The following is a 17,166-nucleotide window of genomic DNA, read 5'->3' as shown; positions in this document are numbered from 1 at the left end:
TCAGTCATGATCTCATTAAATGATGGAGCAGACTCGATGGGGCCGAATGGCCTACTTCTGATCCTACGTCTTATGGTATTACATACAGAGTAATACACAGAATATCTTATCCATATCTTAATTTGAGGTCGTTTGAGAAAAACAAGTGCGTTAAATTTTGAAAGCAAATGAAACCTCAATTGTTTTGTTGATACTTGGAAAAATTACTGATAACAAGTGACAGAAAGAAGGAGACAAAATTTCCTTAACTCTGTCCCTCTTTCTCATTGTGAATATATCTCTCCTCTTTCTCTTGAGACCTTTCTTGTTGCTCCTTAATTCGTGTATATTAAATAGTGTTGTATACATCATTAAATTTACATGTTTTTGGAGACAGGCATTCTCTCTTCTCTCCCTGAAAATAAATCTCATACATAGTGTATGGTGTACTGTCTAAAAATTCACTGGACATAGGTTTCTATTTTCTTTCCCATCGGTAGAAGTACATATAACCTTCTCTAAACCCCTGCAGACCAGCCAATCAACTTCCCCTCTTTACTCCATCATGGAGGACATCACTGAAGAAACCAGAAAATAACCTCCCTGACTCAAAATCCCACAGTAGCTGCCCAGCATTGCCAAGCAACAGGGCAAAAGAAATCATACCACCTACTGCTATTCCAGGATATCAATGAAGAGAAAGCAACAACAAGATCCCACCCCCCCCAAAAATAAACATTTGGAATCAGAACATCATCCTTCACCAATCAGGAGAGTCAGCTGCATTCCTGGGAAGACATTGTAAAGAAGTTAAGTGTTGTACAGAATCTTTATTTGTACGCACAGACCTCCCACACATGGTATTATGATGTGTACAATTGGCACAAACATTTCTCTCTCTGAGGGAATGTGTCAATTAAAATTGGAAATTTGAGAATTCTGACAATTTTTAAAAGTCATTTATATTGTAGCTCAATACAAAGTTAATGCTATCACTCCATCTCAAATCATTGCCAACCTTTATGCACCTCACAGTGTGCCAAAGGTTTCCATGGCTACCATTAAGCTACCATCCACAATGTGCAGATCCAGGTTGAGGCATGAGTAACCTAGGCAACAGCAATGCCAGAACTAGACCCACATGTAGAATTTAAAGAGGTAGCCAACAAACAAATTAAATGTTCAAGGAAATGTATACTCATCATCTTGTTGGATCGTAATGAATTAGGAACATGAGACAGGAGTGGGCCATTCAGCCCTTCGAGCCAGTTCTGCTCATCAATTAGAACACGTACTTCATCTCCAATTACCCACATATCCCATGATACCTCTACTTAACAAAAGTCTATTGAGCACAGTCTACAAAATTTCAATTGACCCCCAGCATCAGCAAATTGTTGTGAGAAAGAATTCTAGATTTCAAATTCAGCTGAATCTGAAAATCTAAGATTTGTGTGCCGGTGTGCACGTGAGCGAGAAAGTGTCTGTGCGCGCGTGAGCGAGAGAGTGTCTCTGTGCACGTGAGCGAGAGAGTGTGTCTGTGCACATGAACGGGAGAGTGTGTGTGTACATGAGAGAGTGTTTTTAAAATTTAGAGTACCCAATTATTTTTTTCAATTAAGGGGCAATTTAGCATGGCCAATCCACCTACACTGTGTATCATTGGGTTGTGGGGCAGCACGGTGGCGCAGTGAGTAGCACTCCTGCCTCACAGCACCAAGATCCCAGGTTTGATCCCGGTTCTGGGTCACTGTCCATGTGGAGTTTGCACATTCTCCCCGTGTTTGTGTGGGTTTTGCCCCCACAATCCAAAGATGTGTAGGCTAGGTAGATTGGCCACGCTAAATTGCCCCTTTATTGGAAAAAATTAATTGGATACTCTAAATTTATATATTTTTTAAATCGTTGGGTTGTGGGGGTGAAACCCATGCAGACACGGGAAGAATGTGCAAACTCCACACAGACAGTGACTCAGGACTGTGATTAAACCTGGGTCCTTGGTGCTATGAGGCAGCACCGTGCCACCCGTGTGCGAGAAAGAATGCACAAATGTGTTTGCGTGTGCGAGAGAGAAAGCGCTTGTGTGTCTGTGTAAGAGAGAATGCGTGTGTGTGCCTGTGCGAGAGACTGTGCGAGTGTATCTTTGTGTGTGAGAGAGAATGCACGTTTTTCTGTGCGAGAGAGAATGCACGTGTGTTTGTGTGCGAGAGAGAATGTGTGTGTGCGAGAGAGCAAATGCGTGTGTGTTTCTGTGTGCGAGAGAGAATGCGCGTGTCTGTGTGCGAGAGAGAATGTGTGTCTGTGTGTGAGGGAGCGAATGCGCGTACGTCTGAGAGAGCGAATGCGCGTGAGAGTCTGCGTGACAGAGAGCAAATGCGCGTGTGTGTCTGCGTGCAAGAGAGACTGACATGCGTGTCTGTGTCCAAGAGAGAGAATGGGCCTTGTGTGGGAGTGTGAAAGGGTCTGGCTCACTCCCAGTCTCCAGGTTTCATTGAACACAACCCACACAACAGGCTCACACCCACTCACACAGTTGTTGAGTGTGTGTGAATAAATACCCTGAGACTGAGTGAGCCAGAATTACACAATTCGACCCTCTCACCCTCTAATGACCATCTTTATTAATTACTTATTCTTAATAATGAGTGAGTGGGCAAATGCATGGCAAATGAAGTATAACATTAATAAATGTGAGGTTATCCCCTTTGGTAACAAAAATAGGAAGGCTGTTTCTTATCTGAATGGCTATAGATTGAGAGAGGAAAATGTGGAACAAGACCCGGGTGCCCTTGCAAGCAGTTGCTGAAAGTAAGCATGCAGGTGGTAAAGAAGGCAAATGCTATGTTGGCCTTCATAGCGAGAGGATTTGAGTACAGGAACAGGGATGTCTCGCTGCAATTATACAGGGTCTTGGTGAGGCCACACCTGGAATATTGTGTGCAGTTTTGATCTCCTTATCTGAGGAAGGATGTTCTTGCTATAGAGGGAATGCAGCGAAGGTTTACCAGACTGATTCGTGGGATGGCAGAGCCAACGTATGAGGAGAGATTGAGTCCCGTTAGGATTGTATTCACTGGAGTTTAGAAGAATGATGGGGAATCTCATAGAAACCTATAAAATTCTAACAGGACTAGACAAGGTAGATGCAGGATGGATGTTCTTAATGGCGGGTGAGTCCAGAACTAGGGGGTCCAGTCTGAGGATGTAGGGTTGTCCATTTAGGACTGAGATTAATTAAAATCTGTTCACCCAGAGAGTGATGAACCTGTGGAATTTACTACCACATGCTTTCAAGGAGTTAGCTATAGCTCTTGTAGTTAAAGGGATCAAAGGATATGAGGGAAAGCAGGAAAGGGTTACCGAATTAGATGATCAGCCATGATTGCAATGAATGGTTGAACAAGCTTGATGGATCAAATGGCCGACACCTATTTTTTAATGTTTCTATGTGTAAATAATTAATTTATTGCTTTGGAGTTTATCTTTGCTCAGCAAGTTATTTATTTTCATCATACCTCAACATTTTATGTTGCGCCAAATTTTTTTGCCATTTGCTCATCCGCCCCTTGAGTGAGAAAAAATTAAAATGTGGCCCCTCAAATGTAAAGGTGGGACAAGCCTGCGTTAAAGGACGGCCTGATCAGCTGTCTTGGGTGGATATAAAAGATCCTGTGGCATTGTTTTGAAGCAGAGCAGAGGAGTTCTCCCTGGTGTCCTGACCCAATGTTTATGATTCAAACAATATCACCAATATCTGGTTCTTATCACATTACCATTTGTGGAATCCTGCAGTGTGCAAATTGGTGGCTATATAATCCTACACTACATTATACTTCAAAAAGTACTGTAAACAGATAGAACATAGAACATACAGTGCAGAAGGAGGCCATTCGGCCCATTGAGTCTGCACCGACCCACTTAAGCCCTCACTTCCACCCTATCCCCGTAATCCAATAACCCCTCCTAACCTTTTTGGACACTAAGGGCAATTTATCATGGCCAATCCATCTAACCTCCACGTCTTTAGACTGTGGGAGGAAACCCACGCAGACACGGGGAGAACGTGCAGACTCCGCACAGACTATGACCCAGCGGGGAATCGAACCTGGGACCCTGGCGCTGTGAAGCCACAGTGCTATCCACTTGTGCTACCGTGCTGCCCTGAGCCTGGCACATCCTGAAAGGTGCCCCATAGAAATGCAAGCCATTATGATTTTTTCCTTTTTCTGTGCGGCCCCTCACTACATTCATTCTATCCATAAATGTTCTGGAGAAGAATACTGTTCTATTATAAAGCTTGCTGATGACACTGAAATTGGCTAGATTTTCACTATAAGTGCAACCAATGGCGCATTCAAAGAAATATGGAGGTTGATAGGTCAAGGAATATCAGGTGGATTTTACTGTGAATAAATGTTGCAAATAATGTAAATATGCACATTGGATCAGAAGTCATGAAAATATGTGAGGTAGGATCCCAATTATTAAAAATGGGGTAAGAACTCAATTTTTTGTGCGAGTTATAGTCAATAATTGAACGTGTCATGTCAATATGAGCAAATCTAGTCCTTTATCAGGTTGCAGAACGTTTTTATGTTTTAGATTTCCAATTAGCACATCTGATTTGTGTTTGCAATGAAAAGGCAGTTTCTTGAAGCAAACTGGTTTTCTGTTCCAGAGCCCTTGTTGTTACACTCTGTGTATCCAATATTCACAGTTACCCCTTAATCATGTTGGAAAGTCTGCCAGAGATCACCACTTTGTTACGACAGTAAACAGCATAAATGCAAAACTAAGCTCAACTCAGAATCACAGAATTGTTGTAGGGCAGAAGGCGGCCACTTGGCCCATTGTGCCTGAACTGGCTCTGTAAATGAGCATTTCACCGAGTGCCATTCTCCCACTTTCGCCCTGTAATCCTGCAGATTGTTTATTTTCAAATAATCTTCTAATTCCCTCCTGAGTGCCTCGATTGCATCTGCCTCCACCACATTCTCAGGCAGTGCATTCCAGACCCCAACCACTCATTATGTGGAATCGGTTTTTTTTCATATCATTTATGCTTCTTTTGCCAATTACTTTAAATCTGTGCCCTCTCAGTCTTGATTCTTTCACAGGTTAAAACAGTTTCTCCCCATCTCCTCTGTCTAAACCCTCCTGATTTTGAATATCTCTATCAGATCTCCCCTCAGCTTTCTTTTCGCCAAAGAAAATAATCCCAACCTCTCCAACCATACTTCCAACTGAAGTTCCTCATCCCTGGAGCCATTCTCATAAACCTGTTCTGCACTCCAATGCCTTCATGTCCTTCCTAAATGCAACAACCAGAACAGTCCACAATAGTCCAGCCGAGGTTTAACTAGTGCCTTAGACAAGTTACCTCCCCATTACCTCCTTGCTCTTGTACTCTATGTCCCTATTAATAAAGCCTAGGATACTGTATACTTTCTTAACTGCTTTCTCAACCTGTCTTGCCACCTTCAATGACTTATGCACATATACACCCAGGTCCCCCTGCTCCTGCACATCCTTTAGAGTTGTACCCTTTATTTTATATTGCCTCGCCATGTTCTTCCTACCAAAATGTACCAACCCTTTCTCCACATTGAACTTCATCTGCCACCTCTACACCCACTCCACCAACTTGTCTATTATGTGCTTTTGAATTTCTACACTGTCCTCGAAGTTCACAATGCGTCCAAGTTTTGCACCATCCGCATTTTGAAAATGTTCCCTCATCACCAAGGTCTAGATCATTAATATATATTAATATAACAAGGGGCAGCACAGTGGTGCAGTGGTTTGCACTGCTGCATCACGGCGCCAAGGTCCCAGGTTCAATCCCGGCTCTTGGTCACTGTCCATGTGGAGTTTGCACATTCTCCTTTTGTCTGCATGGGTCTCACCCCCACAACCCAAATATGTGCAGGTTAAGTGGATTGGCTATGCTAAATTGCCCCTTAATTGGAAAAAATGAATTGGGTACTCTAAATTTATTTAAAAATATATATATAACTCACCCACTATCTTAAATAGATTCTAAAAAACATACAACCTGAATGAACTGGAATTCCTGTCCAAGAGTAGAGCTGAGGTCTCCACCGAGTCTCCTCAATACTCCAGTATGAATTAGGAATTGTACATTTCCAAAATATTCTTATCAGAATTGATCATTTCAGGTACCCTAGATAATAGCAGCCGGCTTGGGTCACTGTGCGGTGTCTGCATGTTCTCCCTGTGTCTGCGTGGGTTTCCTCCGGGTGCTCCGGTTTCCTCCCACAATTCCCGAAAGACGTGCTTGTTAGGTGAATTGGACATTCTGAATTCTCCCTCTATGTACCCAAACAGGTGCCAGAATGTGGCGACTTGGGGCTTTTCACAGTAACTTCATTGCAGTGTTTACGTACGCCTACTTGTGACAATAAAGATGATTATTATTATTAACTATTACAGCGGAGATGGTTGGACTCCAACTTTTTGGAAAATTTCCAATTTCAGATGTAAAAATAACTACCAAGGAGCCCAGGACTCTCCCGGATGTACAGAAAATCACAACAGGAACACTGCCTGCGTCTTTATTCTGTTTTTTTCTATTCCTCTCCAGAAAGTGCACAGTTTAGCTGGGAAACTGGCACCAAATGTCTTTACCTCACTCAACTGACTAATATCTATGCCTGAGTCCTTTTTTAAAATTTAGAATACCCAATTATTTCTTTCCAATTAAGGGGAACTTTTTAAAAAATATTTTTATTCTTCATTTTGCATTTTCTTCAGAATTTACACCTCACCAACAAACAGTAAACGGTAACGAATATAATGTCAATCCCCTTATTAACAACAACGATACCACCCTCCCACCACCCCAAACAACGGCCCACCTGACAATACAAGCATCAAATAAAACAAAACCCTCCAAGGTGGAAAAAAAAAGGAAAAAAGGTATCAGGAATCGCCTCTGGCCACCTTTGACATATATAGTCCACCCCTCCAACCCACCCCCCTAATATTCAACGCCATCCAATCCCCTAAAGAGTACCGTGAATGACACCTCCCCTCACACCCCCTCCTAGACTCCTCCCCCCGACTTCCTCTTGTAAAGTCCTCCCCCCAACCTTGATTCCTACCCCCCAACTTTTCACCCAAGCTAGGCTCACGAAAACCTGTTCTACCATGCTCCGATGGCCGCAGCCCCCCCCCCCCCCCCCCCCCCCCCCCCACCCACCTCACTCCCGTTCAGCGTGGAGGCCCCTGCCCAGGTCTCCTTCCCCCTTGCCCGGTCCCAGGAAAACCAAGAAATCCCCTTTAGCACAACCCCAGCATACACGTCCAAGCCCCAAAGAACCATCATTGCAAATGAAAGTCCCAACTCTTCCCATGTCCAAATATACATCGTCGACTCATTTAGTACATAGACCAGCACACATTGAAAAAATAAAGTTACATGAGGTTACATCGGTACACGATCTGCTCTCAGTCTCATTTCTTAATTCTGCCACAGTCCTTCTGTCTCCGCAAACTCCTCCGCCGCTTCTGCCCTCCCAAAATAAAAGTCCTTGGATTTGTAGGTCACCCTCAACTTAGCTGGATATACTATGCCGCACTGCACCTTACAGATGTACAGTGCCTTCTTCACTCGGCTGAAGGCAGCCCGCCTCCTCGCCAGCTTCACCGTAATGTCCTGGTATATGCGTATACCAGCTCCAGCCCACTGCACCCGCCTTTGCTTTGCCCAGTCCAGGACCTTCTCCTTCATGCTGTATCTACGGAAACAAACAGTTACCACTCTTGGCGGCTCACTTGCCTTTGGTATAGGCCTCCACGACCGATGAGCCCGATCCAGTTCATATCGAGAGCGATCGTTCCCCTCCCCAATAGCTTCACCAACGTCGTGGCAAAATACTCCGTCGGTCTCGGGCCTTCCACCCCTTCAGGCAGACACACAATCCTCAGATTCTGCCGCCTGGATCTGTTTTTCAGTCTTCCATTTTGGCTCGCGGACCCTTGTTGGTCTCTATCACCCTCCGCAACTCATTCCACATCGAGGTGAGCTGATTACTGTGCTGCGATAATGCCAACTCCACTTCCTTCAGTGTCTCGCCTTGCTCCCACACCTCCACCGCTGCGCTTGATACCACCGCCCTCACTGGGGCATTCGCCCCCTCCACCAGCACTTCAATACCGCCTCCATCTTCATCGCTTCCATGTGTTTTGTGAACTGTTTTTCAAGTTCCACGGCCATCACATTGGTCATTTATTCTGCTGTGAGCAATGCGGCCTCCCCTGGTGCTCCGGCCTCCACTTTCCTTACAGTTCTTGCGCTGACTTTTCCACTCACTGGCGGACTTTCATTAACCCCCTTTTCCACGGCCGTTTTTCCCCCAAACTTGGACATTTCTCCGCCCTGCGCCTTCTACCTAACACCAGGTCCCTCTGCTCCTGCACCTTATTTAAAATTATATTCTTTATTTCATTTCCTCTGCATTCTTTCTACTAAAATGTATCACTTCCCACTGCTCTGCATTAAATTTCAACTGCCACGTGTCCGCCCATTCCCAGCTTATCTATGTCCACTTCAAGTCTATCACCATCCTCCTCACAGTTCACAATACTCCCAAACTTTGGGTCACATGCACATTTTGAAATTTTGGCCTGCGCATGAAATTCAAGATCATTAAAATAGATCAAAATACATCCTCTTTTTTTTGCATATTTGCAATTCTTCAGTCCTCTGGCGCCACACCTGTATCCAAGGAGGATTGGAAGATTATGATGACTAGTGCCTCTGCAATTTTCTCCATTGCTCTCCTCAGTGTTTTCCACGGACTCTGGTGTTCCTAATTTTAAAATCTTTCTTTTATCTTGGTTGTGTGGCACATGCGTGCTTAATCCGGGAATTAATACTCCATAGTATGTCCAAAGAAAATTTTTGGCTGAGCTTTGGAGAAAAAGTGCTGAGGGAGCAATTGGTTGCAACAGGAGTAGAGCTGCCTTCTCCAAATGACAACCTGATCGTCAAGCGGGCTCTTGACCAGCCATTTTCAATGGCGCTGCAAAGGATGACGATGAACATTATCAGGGTAATAAATAACAAACCCGGCTTATTGATGCAGAATATTAGCGCTCATGAGGCCTGGCTGCAGAATACTAATAGAAGACTCGTTGAAACAGAGGAAAGAATGCTGAACATTGAAAATGTTGCTTCCCCAGCTGAAGCTCGCATTCAACCCTTGGAAGATCAGCTGTGTGGTATGTCAGAAATTCTGGAGGATCTGGAGAACCGAGGTCAGAGGAAGAACGGCCAGGTTGTCAGTCTGCCAGAAAGAGTGGAGGGTAAGATCCTTATTCAGCTTTTTGAGTGCTGGCTACCACGTTTCTTTAAGCTGGATGTGAAGGTTGGGCATTTCAAATTGGAAAGGGTGCACCATATCCTGTCTTTGAGGCCTATGAACAATCAATGTCCTCGGCCCATAATCACTCACTTTCACAACTTCCAAGATGACCAGAGGATTCTGGAGGCGGAGAGGCGTGACAGGACTTGGTTCAATGAGGGGGTGACAATCTCATTTTTCCAGGACTTCTCGGTGACGTCACAGCAGAAGTGTAGAGGCTTTGTGAGAAAACAGATCCAGGCAGCTGGTGTGAATTATCCCCTGTGTTATCTTGTGACCTTGAGGGTGATATCCGACAACCCCGTTAAGTCCTTTGATAATTAGGCTAGTGCCTTGACCTTCATAAAGTCCACAGAGGCGAGGATTTGGACTGACCATCTGCAGCACGTTGAATTATTTGGACTTTCTCCCTGTTATAATGCCTTTTGTGTGATCTTATATTGTCATAGATCATGTTTATTGGGTGGTGTTAACAATTTAACACTATGGTGAACATTTTATCCTTGGGAATTTCAGGGACCTTCATTTATGTTAGCTGTGACACGTGTTAGTTATCTGTCATTTTCTCTTATCCGTATCTTTTCAACGGTAATACTGGTTGTTTTGTATCCTTTCTTTGATCATGATAGAATTGAGTGGCACCATTGTCAGGAGGTGGGTGAAAGGTATAGATCTTCAAGAGTGGGTCCAAAATGTGGGAGGGACATTTGGTTCCCATTCTCTTTTAGGCTTGCCTTTTCTCTTCCTTTTTGAGGAGTATGTCTCCTGATGGTATGCCCTCAGGGTCAACCTTACATGTGTTGAGGAAAGTCCCCTTAGAACAATTGTGTTTGTGATTTGTTTGTATTTTTGTTGCGTTGGGGTTTGTAAGGTGTTCTCTGGATCCAGAAATGGTAGAGACAGGTCTCTTATCTGAGAAGAGAAGGCTATAAGGACTTCATGATGCCTCTGGCATGGCCTGAGCTGGGGTGCAGTGTTTTGGTTCACCCCTGAATACGGCGTGAAAATCTTATCCTATATATCTTCTGGTGGATTTTAAATTTGCTACCACTTATTCTGAGACTATGACATCTCGTTCTAGAATGCGCCACAGGGGGAAGCATCTGCTCCACGTCTATTTTATCCATATCTTTTATCATCTTGTATACCTGTGTTATTCACCACTGTTGTATCTATCACATACGAGAGGTAATATGGTACGGCTCCTGTACTACAGGTTCGGGGGCAGATCCCTGCCTGCTGGCTCCGCCCAGTAGGCGGAGTATAAATGTGTGTGCTCACCAAGCTGCAGCCATTTCGGCAGCAGCTGCAGAAGGCTACACATCTCTGCTTACTAAAGCCTCGATTACTCCCTACTCTCGTCTCATCGTAATTGATAGTGCACCAATTTATTAGTGCATGAATTTATTACGCAGAGATTTTACAACGATGGACCTCTGCAACAAGCCGGATCGCCTGCAGCTGCCCCCTCAAGCAGACAACGCCAAGTCGGCCTTCGCACATTGGCAAGCTTGCTTAGAGGCATATATCGGATCTGCGACTGAACCACCCTCAGAGGCACAGAAGCTCCAGATCCTGTATGCACGGCTGAGCTCCGATATCTTTCCCCTCATCCGGACGTGCCTACCTACACTGAGGCCATGGCGCTACTGAAAGAGAACCACACCCAGCAGACCAACAAACTCTATGCCAGGCACCTCCTGTCCACGCGGCATCAACTCCCCGGTGAGTCTGTGGAAGATTTCTGGCGTGCCCTGCACACCCTGGTGAGGGACTGCGATTGCCAGGCCATTTCGGCAGTTGAACATTCCAAACTCCTAATCCGCCAGCACCTCTTAGAAGGTGCTACCCTTGACCTCATACCACGCCCAGTGGGTCCCTAACTATGCGGACAAGGCCCGCCCACTCATTCACTCCACCGTTTTCCCCCTGACGGCTGAGGCTCACCAGGCCTTCAACCGTATCAAGGCCGACATTGCCAAGGCCGCAATGCACGCGGTCGACGAGACGTTCCCCTTCCAAGTTGAGAGCGATGCATCAGATGTCACTCTGGCCGCCACCCTCAACCAGGCATGCAGGCCCGTGACATTCTTTTCATGCATCCTCCATGCCTCCGAAATTCGGCACCCCTCTGTCGAGAAGGAGGCCCAAGCCATCATAGAAGCTATGCGGCATTGGAAGCATTACCTGGCCGGCAGGAGATTCACTCTCCTCACTGACCAACAAAATGGCTGCAGCTTGGTGAGCACACACATTTATACTTCGCCTACTGGGCGGAGCCAGCAGCAGGGATCTACCCCCGTACCTGTAGTACAGGAGCCTTACCGTATTACCTCTCGTATGTGTTAAAAAATAGTCCAACGGGGGTAGTGGAAAACTATTTACATGCATTTTAAGGTAAACATTTTGGAGAAAGTTCACAAATTCAGCCGATCGGGTGCCTTGATCCTCCGTTGTGAGCGTCGCAGTCCCGGTGGCGATGCAGGCGTCGGCTCATTGGTGACTCCGGGAGCGTGTCGACATCCTCTTCATGCCCGGGTGGGACCAAGGGGAGGACAGATCATCCTGGAGCGGGGGCTGTGTCGGGATGCGCCGACGGAAGGGAGGGTGGTGCCTGGGCAGAGAGGTGGGTGTGCGGGGACCCAGCTGGTGCCAGGTCCCGAAGGGAGACTGTGTCTTGGCGGCCACTGGGGTAAGCTACATAGGCGTACTGCGGGTTCGCGTGGAGTAGCTGTACCCTCTCAACCAACGGGTCCACCTTGTGTAGCCGCACATGCTTACAGAGAATGGTGGCAGACGTCATGTCGGGGCATGGGATGACAAAGGGAAAACTCGAGTACTCGTCGATCACATTGAGAAAATACATGTATCGGTCGGTGGAGGGAACGGGCCCTTTGAAGTCCACGCTGAGGCGCTCAAAGGGGCGGGAGGCCTGGCCGGTAGAAGTGCGGTTCACACTCCATGCAGACCTGGCAGTCTCTGGTGATAGCCCTGAGTTCCTCGATGGAGTAGGGCAGATTGCGGGTCTTTATGAAATGATAAAAGCGGGTGACCCCCCGGGTGACAGAGATCGTCGTGCAGGGTGCGGTGTCGGTCTACTTGTGCGCTGGCACATGGACCTCGGGATAGGGCATCAGGGGGCTCATTGAGCTTACAGGGGCGATACAAAATCTCGTAATTGTAGGTGGAGAGCTCGATCCTCCACCCCAAGATTTTATCATTTTTGATCTTGCCCTGCTGTGTGTTGTTAAACATGAAGGCAACCGACCGTTGGTCAGTGAGGAGAGTGAATCTCCTGCCGGCCAGGTAATGCCTCCAATGTCGCACAGCTTCTACGATGGCCTGGGCCTCCTTTTCGACGGAGGAGTGCCGAATTTCGGAGGCATGGAGGGTGCGTGAAAAGAATGCCACGGGTCTGCTTGCCTGGTTGAGGGTGGCGGCCAGAGCGACGTCTGATGCATCGCTCTCGACTTGAAAGGGGAGCTTCTCGTCGACCGCGTGCATCGCGGCCTTGGCGATGTCGGCCTTGATACGGTTGAAGCCCTGGTGAGCCTCGGCCGTCAGTGGAAAAAAGGTGGATTGAATGAATGGGCGGGCCTTGTCCGCATAGTTTGGGGCCCACTGGGCGTAATACGAAAAGAACCCCAGGCATCGTTTGAGGGCCTTGGGGCAGTGGGGGAGGGGGAGTTCCACGAGGTGGCGCATGCGATCGGGGTCGGGCCCTAGAACTCCGTTCTGGACCACATAGCCGAGGATGGCTAATCGGTCCATGCTGAACACACACTTCTCCTTGTTGTAGGTAAGGTTAAGGAGTTTGGTGGTGTGGAGAAATTTGGAAAGGTTAGCGTCGTGGTCCTGCTGGTCATAGCCGCAGATGGTGATGTTGTCCAGGTATGGGAAAGTGGCCCGCAGTCCGTACCGGTCAACCATTCGGTCCATCTCCCGTTGGAAGACCGAGACTCCGTTAGTGACGCCGAAGGGAACCCTAAGGAAATGGTAAAGGCGGCCGTCCGCTTTAAATGCGGTGTACTGGCGGTCCGCCTTGCGGATGGGGAGCTGGTGGTGGGCAGACTTCAGGTCTACTGTCGAGAAGACCCGGTACTATGCAATCTGATTGACCATATCAGATATGTGAGGGAGGGGATACGCATCGAGCTGCGTGTACCGATTGATGGTCTGACTGTAGTCAACGACCATCCTGTTTTTCTCCCCAGTTTTTAACACTACCACTTGGGCTCTCCAAGTACTGTCGCTGGCCTCCGCAGCAGCCGCTGGACCTCAGACCTGATGAAAGTCCTGTCCTGGGCACTGTACCATCTACTCCTGGTGGCGAAGGGTTTGCAATCTGGGGTGAGGTTCGCAACAGGGAGGGTGGGTTAACCTTAAGGGTTGTGAGGTTGCATACAGTAAGGGGTGGTAGGGGCCCGACAAATTTCAAGGTTAGGCTCTGGAGGTTGCACTGGAAGTCCAGGCCGAGTAGCAGGGCAGCGCAGAGGCTGGGGAGGATGTAGAGGCGGAAGCCGCTGAACTCTACGCCCTGGATGGTGAGGGTGGCGGTGCAGTACCCCCGGATCACCACAGAGTGGGAGCCGGAGGCCAGGGAGATTCTCTGGTTGGTGGGGTGGACCGTGAGGGAGCAGCGCCTTACTGTATCGGGGTGAATAAAGCTCTCAGTTCTCCCAGAGTCCAGAAGGCAGGAAACCTTGTGCCCGTCGATCTTCATCGTCGTCGGCGCGGTTGCGAGGTTGTGCGGTCGTGTCTGGTCGATCGTAACGGAGGCCAGGTGTGGTTGGTCGGCGGCGGTTGCAGGCGATGAGCGGCCCGATGAGGTGTCTGATGAGCAGGGATCCTGAGGCGGGAAGATCGCCTCGTCCACGGGCCACACGTGTCCTGGGGTGGGCAAGATGGCGGCACCCACGGGCTGCACGTGTCCTGAGGCAGGCAAGATGGCGGCGCCAACGGACCGCACGTGGTCTGTGGGGAGGAAGATGGCGGCGCCCGGGATCGCACATGAGGGGCGCTAGGGCAACACCGGCAACCGAGCGGGCCTGGCACACAGCAGCAAAATGTCCTTTCTTACCGCGGACATTGCAGAGCGTGCTCCGTACCGGGCAACGTTGTAGGGGGTGCTTTGACTGTCCGTAGAAGTGGCACTTGGGTCCCCCGAGGTTGTTTGGTTGCCGAGCGGTGCAGGCCTGGGGTTGGCTGTGGGCAGTCGCTGACGGGGTGCACGGTAGGGCGTTCGCTGGCAGGGTCCATGATGTCCAGGAGGGGTGGGCCACGCTTGAATATTGCACTAGGTGACTGTGAGCGAGAGCGTTAGTTTGTTGGTCACCGCGAGGTCGAGGGTAGCCCCTTCTAAGAGTCGCTGGCAGATGTAGGCCGACTCTATGCCTGTAACGAATGCGTCTCTAAGTAGCAGGTCCGAATGTTCAGAGGCCGAGACGGCCTGACAATCGCAGTCTCTCACTAGAATTTGGAGGGCACGCCAGAAATCCTCCACAGACTCACCAGGGAGTTGATGCTGTGTGGCGAGGTGGTGCCTGGCATAGATCTTGTTGGTCTGCTGCGTGAAGTTCTCCTTCAGTTGCGCCAAAGCCTCAGCGTATGTCGGCGGGTCCCGGATGAGGGGGAAGATGTCCGCGCTCAGGCGCGTGTAGAGGATCTGGAGCTTCTGTGCCTCTGAGGGTGGGTCAGTCGCAGATCATATGTGTGCCTCGAAGCAAGCTAGCCAATGTGCGAAGGCTGACTTGGCGTTTTTTGCTTGAGGGTGCAGCTGTAGGCGATCAGGCTTGATGCGGAGATCCATTGTTTTAAAATCTCTGTGTAATAAATTGATGCACTATCAATTATGACGAGACGAGAGTATAGAGTAATCGATTCTTTATTACACAGAGATGTGTGGCCTCCTGCAGCTGCTGCCAAAATGGCTGCAGTTCGGAGGGCACACACATTTATACTCCGCCTACTGGGCGGAGCCAGCAGGCTGGAATCTACCCCGTACCTGTCGTACTATAATACCCTCATATGCAGTGCAGTATATACAATATAATACAACAGTGGTGACTGCCACAGTTTTTTTTATCATTGGAGTTCCTTCTTCTAGATGGGCTTCCACCCAAAACTCAGTATGACTGACTGCCAAGGCTGTGATTGAAATGATACGGTAAACCCTCTAAACACCTATCCAGAAGTTTACAATAGGAGCTTCATTGAAGGAAGTTAAACTGGAACAAACAAGTCTAGGTTCTGAAATAAAACCAGAAAATACTGGAAATACTTTGCAGGTTAGAAACAAAGTTAACATCTCAGATCAGTGACTTTTCATTGGAACTGGTGTGTCACTAACCTGAAACATTACTCTGCTCCTCTTTCTACAGAAAGTGTTGGGTTTGCTGAGTGTGTTTTCTGAATTTTCTGATTTTAGTTCATATTTCAGCATCAGCAGTATTTTGCTTTTGTATTTGTCCGGATGGTGAAATAGTTAACCAGAGGCGATGAATAAATTCTATTTGATATGGATGTGAAGGCTCCAGTTTAAAATATTTATAGTCACACGTTACAATCTTGTTTAATTGGTTCTCCTGCCTTTAATGTTATCTCTCTCTCATGTTGTGTGATAGAGAGGAACCCCAGATACAGGCTTCACCTATTAAGGTCAAACTTTCCTGTGTGTGTGGTGATGTTCATGAGCAATCTTTCCCTCCTCTAACCAGATGCTGCATTCACCTCCCTCAGGGCGAATCTGTCTCACTCTGCCTTTGACAAATTCCGCAAAGATCACTGGTCAGAAAAATAAGAAACACAATCTCCATGTCCATCGCTTCAAGCCAGTTAATTCACACACAGCGAAAAAAATTGGAAAAGAAAAATTGTCAACCGAGGATAAAAAGGGAAGATTCTGCAGGCTGTTCAAATATTTCAGCTGGTAAAAATGATTCAGATTGTGACAGGTTATGTGAGCAGATGGAATTAATGTGATGATGGTCCCAAGATGTATGTGTTAGCCACGGACAACGTGAAGATATTATTAAAAATTCAGAGACTCTGCGTTTGAGCTAGTGAGCAATACGGGAATTCAGATCAAATGAGATGTGATAGGTTGTCAGATGCTTCACCTAGATCTCTAGGTACATAAATCTGCGCTGTTGGGATGGCAGTGTCTGACCTGATTATTTTTCAAATTTAAATCACTGAAAGGCGTGTCTGGTGGGTTGCACAGATATTCAGAAATATCTTCAGTGCTAAGGTTGAATGGATTTGTGTTGAATCCTATAAATAGTATGGTTATAATCACTGAACCTGTTCATGGAAACAGCACTGATTTACTGTTTGTGTGCACTTGTGTGATTTGTGTGTGCGTGTGCACTTGTGTGCATGTGTGCGGGTGCACTTGAGTGCATGTGTGTGCGTGCGGGTGCACTTGTGTGCATGTATGTGTGCGGGTGCGCTTGTATGCATGTACTTGTGCATGCTCACTTGCGTGCATGTACGTGTGCATCTGCATGCAAGTGTGCATGTGCATTTGTGTGCATGCATGTGCGCACATTCAGACAAAGACATTTTGGACTGGGATGGAATGCCCAAATAACTCACTGACTCCAGTTTTTCAGCAGAATTCACACATCAACTCCTGGTCTAAGAGTTTGCTTTAAAAAATAAGCCGTCATCTCTCATTATGTTTAGGCTGAAATTGTGTAAACAGATAGGTAAAATGCAATGATCCAATTGACTTTGGCTCTCTAAAAACTGGAAAAGAAACAGGAACAGGAGAGGAATAAGCAACATACAGACAAGT

Source organism: Scyliorhinus canicula, chromosome 15 (genome assembly GCF_902713615.1).
Source record: "Scyliorhinus canicula chromosome 15, sScyCan1.1, whole genome shotgun sequence".
In the NCBI taxonomy this organism is placed as follows: Eukaryota; Metazoa; Chordata; class Chondrichthyes; order Carcharhiniformes; family Scyliorhinidae; genus Scyliorhinus; species Scyliorhinus canicula.
The sequence above is the reverse complement of the archived record's forward strand: the minus strand, read 5'-3'. Positions refer to the sequence as shown.